This window comes from Henckelia pumila, chromosome 3 (genome assembly GCF_033568475.1).
Source record: "Henckelia pumila isolate YLH828 chromosome 3, ASM3356847v2, whole genome shotgun sequence".
Taxonomy (NCBI): Eukaryota; Viridiplantae; Streptophyta; class Magnoliopsida; order Lamiales; family Gesneriaceae; genus Henckelia; species Henckelia pumila.
The window spans coordinates 22,076,869-22,084,893 of NC_133122.1; the positions used below are offsets into that span (position 1 = coordinate 22,076,869).

The 8,025-nt window shown below is 35.9% G+C and overlaps 1 non-coding gene across 1 annotated transcript; it reads left to right on the plus strand.

Moving 5' to 3' along the window:
• Positions 1-683: 683 nt before the first annotated feature.
• Positions 684-789, plus strand: LOC140893984 (small nucleolar RNA R71). The gene has a single exon (XR_012153541.1). It is a non-coding gene; the product is annotated as a small nucleolar RNA R71 (small nucleolar RNA).
• Positions 790-8,025: the final 7,236 nt, after the last annotated feature.

Genomic DNA, 8,025 nt, shown 5'->3' on the forward strand with positions numbered 1-8,025 from the left:
CTCTGTTATTATCTTTCAGTGCATTCGCCAACTGCCCAATGCTAGTCTCCATGGATTGCAATACAGCACCCATGTTGGCCACATGCGTCTCTAAGCTTTCAAGGCGAGTCTCAATCCTCGCCATCCTCTTGCTCGATTCCTGCACAAAAGCATTAACAACATCCTCCAAAGGAGGCTTACCCTCACCCTTATTTGTATTGTATCCCGGAGGAGGATTCAACACATTATTATTGTTAGCATAAGAAAAATTTTCATGATTACGTAGACTAGGGTGATATTGCTTGGGTACAGGATTACCTTGATAGTTGTTGTAATTTCTGTTGTTCACATATTGAGCTTGATCCACAATCTCAAATCCATCAGCAGAATTTACGGCAGTCGCCAGCGATGCTGTCTTAATAGAAACTTGATTTTCTTTGGTCAGTGCAGCCAACTGTGTAGAAATAGTAGCCATCTGAGCAGTTAAAGCAGTGAATGCATCAACATCATGAATTCTAGCAGGTTTCCTTATTAAAGATCTCTCACTCGGCCACTGATAACTATTAACGGTCATTTGCTCAAGCATCTCATAAGCCTGTTCAGGAAATTTAGAAAATATTGAACCTCCAGCTGCAGCATCCATAGAAATACGAGTTGGTCCATTCAAACCATTGTAGAATAATTCGATCTGTTCCCAATCCGGAAAATTATGGTTTGGACACTTTCTAAGCAACTCCTTGTACCGCTCCCAAGCTTCATAAAGCTGCTCAAAATCTTGCTGTTTGAAAGTAGTGATCTCAATTTTCAGCTGAGCAGACTTGGTAGGAGGAAAGTACTTAGCCAGAAACTTAGATGTCATGTCTTCCCATGTAGTGATACTCCCAAGAGGTAATGACTGCAACCAACTACGAGCATTGTCCCTAAGAGAGAATGGGAACAAGCGTAGTCTGATGGTGTCCTCAGTAACACCATGAATCTTCACTGTGTCAGCAATCTCTAGAAAAGTACGCAGATGCAGATTTGGATCTTCAGTAGCTGCACCCCTGAACTGATTCTGCTGCACCATATTAATCAGAGTTGGCTTCAACTCAAAATTATTTGCCGTGATGTTCTGCCGAACTATCCCAGAATAATGAGTATTGATCACTGGTCGAAAGTGATCTCTAATCGGCACCGGAGAATTATTGACAACTCTTTCCCTTTCTTCAGCCATTTGTTGCAACTCTTCTCTTCTAGCTTTTCTCAAAGCTTTAGCAGTTTTCTCGATTTCCGGATCAAAGAGCAATGAGTCGTAACTTTGGCTTTTTCGCATAAACTGCATAGAAAGGAAAGATTTAAAATTAGAACCAACAAAATAAAATAAAATTCTCTAAATCAAAATTAAGACCAATTAGCACAATTTAATATAAATCAAATAAAATTCATTCCCCGGCAATGGCGCCAAAAACTTGTTGCATGTTTTTCGCTCGCAAGCGCACGATGTCAAGTTATAATATAGGAATTAAGTCCAAGTCAATCCCACGGAGAATGAATAAATGATATTATATCAAATATTTGAAACTAATAAAATCCTAATTCTATGTAGAGCTACGAAAGTGGTTTGATTTTTATAAAACTAAAATTTGCAAGAAATAAAATTAAATAACCACGAGTTCACGAGACGAAAATTCAATAAGCGATGAATGCTAGAGGTTCGACTTCACTTGACTGTCCACCACAATTTATTTCTAATGATTGTTTAATTATCAATTCTTCTAATTTATTAGCCAAGAATCCCTATTATTTTCTACTACCTCTCTCGAGTGTCAAGCAGAAATTCGTATTCAATAACAAACTCAATATCTCTATCAAAGTTCAATTATTAAATCCGGTAAATAGCACAAGAATTCTTCTAATGACTTCTATGGAGTTATATGCCTCTCGAACAATATAAAAATCAAAGATGTATTTTTCTATGTCGTATTCAAAATCTCCTCTCTCGAGTGATAGATTCTAAATAAATTATCATTCAATCTATGGCCAGTAAATTGAAAGCATTAAAATCAGGAAAAAAAAAAATAAACTGTGCGAAGAATTCAAATATATAAATCCAAATATCTCAATCATGGTTTCCAGTCAAGATCCGTCTACCTCTAGACTAAGAAATTAGTTCATAACGCAATTCAAAATCAAATAAGACATGTTTTTCCAACAATCCATAAACTAAGAAAAGTAGAGTTCAAAGAGAAACTAGAACGAATTAGAATGAAGCTTCTCCGTCACCGGATGCCGCCGTCTTCAGTCTTCGTACCAAATTCTCGAGCTCTTATGCACTTCAAAACTCTCAATAGCCGTCTTATGCTCTAGAAAACTCTCTAAAACCTCGTATCCTCCAGAATAAGTCATAAAATCCCTTTTAAAACTCGATTAAATACTTTCCATATTTTTGGAGACTGCGCAGCGCTGGAGCGTTAATAATTCGGCGCTGGGGCGCTCAAGTTTCGTATTTTATTTTTCAATGACGGACGTCTAGCGCTGGAGCGCTCAAAAGACGGCGCTGGGGTGCTCTGGACATGAATTTACGGGCGCTGGAGTGCTGGAAAACTAGAGCTGGGGCGCTACTTGTTCTTCCATTTCACCATCTGCGCAGCATTTTTGTAAAAATCATAACTTAAGTTCTAGCCGTCGGATCGAGCTGAAATTTTGACAGAAACTTTAAAACATCCTAAGATTCAATTTGAACGGTGGAGATCGGATTTAGGTGTCTGTAACATTCACAGTAATTTTCTGAAGGTTTCTATTCCGTAATTCGGCTTTCCGCTTCTTCTTGCTACTTTTCTTCAAATCCTTGCAACTCACAAAAACAACAACAAATACGCATAATATTCACTCGATACATCACAAAATCCAAGTCAAATCATATATAAATTAAGTGCATAAAATGCACTTATCATTCAGCTTCTAAAATGTATTATGTCTTTCTGATCATTTCTATCTGTTGTGGCAAAGAACTATAAACAAAAATCATGTTCTAAGCACTTACCAACAAATTAATATACCTCTGTTCTTTCATCATTTCTTCATCAAAATTCATCAGCTGATTGCTAGGTTTCGAAGTTGGTATTCAATCAATCTGATACGTCATTCATCTGTATCTTTCAGGTATCTGAACGATTGATCAAGTTCTTCAGGCCAACTTCCACCTGCAATAACATCTATTCATTGGCTGATATGCTGTTCTGTTCTGTTCAATCAGAGATACTTCTTTCAGCTGAGCAATAATACAGTTTTGTTCAATCTGACCATACCATTCTGTTCAGTCTGGTCATACTATACTGTCAGTCTGGGATGCTTACATCACCCAAAGAACACTGTTCTCTTCGATTCTGAGTTCTTACATCACCCGGGAAAATTCTTATAATAACATCGATAAGAATTCAAAAATTTACAAATCAGTAAATTAATCAATTCAATTGCAAAAGTAGATCAAGAGAACATGCAATTCATTAAATCATCGAATCAAATATTGCATAATCATGAAATACTATAAATGTATGTGACTCACTCTACCCCGCTCAGCTTCTATCTCAGTCCAGAACCTACGCTCTGATACCACCTATTGTGGGGACCTCGGGTTGCTAATCTCATCTTAGGGCAACTAATGATTAATTAAACAATTAATCAAACAATTAAACAATAATAAATCAAGAGCAGAAATTTTTTTTTTAAAATTCGGAGCCTCGCTCGATCGGTCAAACTTCACCGATCGAGCGAGCTGTAAACATCAAACTCTTGGGTCTGCATCAATCTTGGTCTCGCTCGATCAGTCAAATCTTGCCGATCGAGCGAGCAGGAAAAATCAAGGTTTCTGCCTGATAAAAACAGGCCTCGCTCGATCGGTAACATTTACCCGATCGAGCGGGAGCCATTTCCAGAAAATGAGTTTGCTGTCAAACTTTGGAACATTGGCAAGATCCTTCAAATGAATTCAAGTTAATACATGATATAACATCTGAGAACATGTATATATTAATATACAAAGTCTCTAGCATCAAAACATGCGTTGAATACATCAATTCAAATAACATAATAGACATTAACCGAGCAAGCTACACAAAGACTCAAATGTGAGCTTCAAGTCTATAAGTTCATATCAAGTTTGATGCTATCTCACTACGATTCGTCATCTTAAAACCCGAGTCCACACTTGCTAATTCTCGCTCCAGAGCTATCATCGTCATCTCAGACTAGCTCCTGCCCCATCTGTTGTAATGCACACATACAAAACAAAACAACAGCCGGATAAACTCCGTGAGAAATCATTCTGAGTATAATCAACATATAAATGCGTTAAATAAATCCATATCTACTCTAAACATGTCAACTCAAGAATAGAGTAAAAATAACGCATATATCGACTCAAATTTCAAATCAAGACTTCAATTTATATAGCGCGCTTATCTCAAGAATTGATTCGTCTCAAATCATTGCCATCAAGATTCGTATCCGATCTTGACATGGATATCCATCTATCGTAGCCATTCCAGGCTAGAAAATAAGGTTAACCGCAACCTTGGCATAGAATCAATTCAATATACAATCATATCAAAAGCAATAAAGATCCACTACCTGTGATGGATCGACAATAACATAAGTTCTACCTCAAGAACAAGTATTTAAACAAGTATGTGATTTGTTTGGGATAACTCAAGAATCATCATTCTCGAGTATCGAATCCCTGACTCTCGATGTCATCTTATACCTTTCATTCTCGAGTTTGTCATGTTCCACATATGGATAGGAAGTACAACAACTCCTACAAGAATCTGATCATTCAAACTTCAATCAATCTTTAATCAAATTCACTTCAATCTTGATCACTTCTTCTTCGGTTTCAAGTTGAGGTTCTTGAGTCAATAGTCTCCTATTAAACTCTGAAACATATCATCAAAACATGCATATCAAACTTCATTCTATTCAATCATTTCAGAATCGAGTCAAAATCATCAATATAAATTCAATCAACATCATTTCAAACTTCAACTTCTTCTTATTCGGTACAACTCGGAGTCGTGAATCGTTAGCCTTTGAAACTCAACTGAAATCGAGAAATAAAAATGCCATAACATTCATAACATCTAAACAACTATCTCAACTCAGTTATTGGCCATAAAAACGATGTCAAAACATCAACCAGCGGCGTAGCGATTGAAAATCGGGAACCGACTCGGTATCAACTTCATATCCATATTATTATCAACAATAATCATTCCATATCAGCTGCTTAACATCATATTCCCAGCATATCAGCAATATAAAGTCGAGATACACGATGTAAGACTTCATTCAAATTCATACGACTTCAAATAACCAATTCGACGTCGATACGAAAAGATATAAACCATCAAACATTGAAATTCAAACTCCACGTCTGATCTTTCCAATAACCTGATTTCGAAACCTAACAGAAACCTCATAATACTTACTTAAAATCGAAGTCCTCGTTGCAAGAATTCCAGAACATCTTTCGGAATCGAAATCGGACAACCGACGCAAAAGTTACGGCGATTAAAAAATCAAAAAGCAAATGAAAAGAAAGAGGTTCGAGCTCCTCTGTTCGAATTTCCAAATTCTGAAGTTTTCTTACAACATATGCACGTGTATATGCTTACAAATCTGATTAAATCGGATATGTATTGCATAAATTACAATTTAGCCCCTCAAGTCTTCATTAATTGCAATTCAGTCCTCGGCCTTCTTTTTAATTCAATTTCAATCCAAAATAATTTAAGAATATTAGAATTTAAATCGAAACTCTAAATATTCCCAAATTAAATATACTCGGATTAAAATTAAATAAATGCGGATTAATTCTATTAATCCCGGCTTTTTGCACTTCAGCCCTTCAAACTTCGATATGTGCAAATCAGTCTCTGATCGGGTTTGCATCTTCAAAATCAATCTTCTTTAATTCCCGAAACATGGAATTTAATCTTAAATCCCATAATTATACAAATCGAATATTTATTCTATTAATTTAAGAATTCTCGGAATTTAATTCGCAAAATCCGTAAATTCTCAAATTAAATATTTTCGGTTCGAAAATTAAATCTATCATTTCCATAACTTCTCAAATCATTATTAGCCCATAATATGGAAGTTAATTCTCAAATACCATAATTAATAATTTAATATTTTCGGGCCTTACAGTCACCTACTCGAGAACTATCTCGACCAAGGTATGTTGTTAATTATGAATCTAATACCAAAAATATTGATTATGTACAATGCAGGGAATGCAATGGATATGGACACTATGCAATTAAATATGCAAATCGATACCACAAAGGTATGACTGTTTCCTTGAGTTATGATGTGCGGACTCGAGTTGCTAATCAAATTTTAGGGCAATTAATGATTAAACATAACTTGATACAAGTTTAATCAAATAAGAATTTTTTTTTATTCACAAAGGGGTGCGCTCGGGCGCCGCAAAATACCCAACCCTCGGGTTGGGGCTGCGCTCGGGCTGCAATAAAGTGCACTTCGAGCGCTGCCCTGGGCAGAAATCTGCCCTGTTTTGTAGCTCGAATTCTGATCTAAAAAAATCCTTTCCAAACATATTATTTCAAGTCTAAAACATGCATTGATATACAAATCAAGTTTTGATCATGTTCACAAGCAATAATTACATCCAACTAGTAGCTCCAAATCCATCAAAAGAGTTAAACGAAACAAGATGTTCAACATGTTCTTCAAACCATAACATGTACTTGTCTTCTAATATGCTTGATAATACTATAGAACATACAACTTCTGCTAAACACTCGAGTCACCACGTGCTAAGATTCTCTCTCGAGCTACCCGTGTCGTCTCTGACTAGCTCCTGCCCCCTCTGTTTCCATGCACACATACAAAACAAGACAACAGCCGGGAAACTCCGATGAGAAACATATTTCTCAGTATAAGCAACATAAACATGTTAAACATGCAATATCAATTATATATCAACTCAAGATATAATTTAAAGGCAAAACAAAATCTGTAAACAAACTCGTTCATCGAGATTCGTATACGAACTCGGCATCAAGATTCGTATCCTATTTTGGTATTCAAGATTCGCATCCGATCTTGACTTGGATATATCCGAATTTCATAGTTCGTATCCGACACAACATCAAAAGTAAACAACATAAATCAAATATCCATTTTCCTGAGATGGATTAACAATTCATATTCTCAATCAAGAACACATATCTCAATAAGTACGTGATTTCAGGATAACTCAAGAAACATCATTCTCAAGTTTCAAATCCCATTTTGATCAAAGTCCACTTATACCTTTTCTTTTCTTGATTCTTGAGTGCTTCAAATCTGAACACTACAACAAGAACACATATCAATTAAAATCTGCTCAAATTCTTCAATCTTCAAAGCTACAACTTCACAAACCTTAGCCAATTCAATCCCGGTTCGAAGCTGGAGGCTCGAGTTCGATACCCCCTGTTTTCAAGTCTGAAAACACAGAAAAAATAACTCATAACATCAGCAAGAACTCACTTCATTCACAACTCAATCATAAGGATTCAAACTCTATCAAATTTTTAAACCGGCGGCGTAACAGTACGAAATCGGTAGCCGAAACTGAAATCTAACCAATCTATCATTCATAACAACCTCATATACATCTTAAACCAGCAAGAACACATCATATATCAGCAATAATAATACACATAAAATTCTTATAAGCTGCTGTAAATCATATCAATACAAACGACGTCCGTTCTTCGATCTAGTTTCGATATGACAAGGCTTCTAATCTCAAGAACACATTCATAATCATAATATGATTTTTCCATCAACCCATTTTAAAAATATGCTGGAAACATCAGAATACTTGCATCAAATCGAAGCTCTTATTGCAAGGATCATGGAACTATGCTCGGAATTTAATTCAAATGGACGGATCTTGAGATATCAAATTTTGAAGATGAAATTGATTGAAGGAGATGAAGCTATCGGTTCTTGGAGCTAAGAAATCTTATAATTCTGATGAATATACATGTA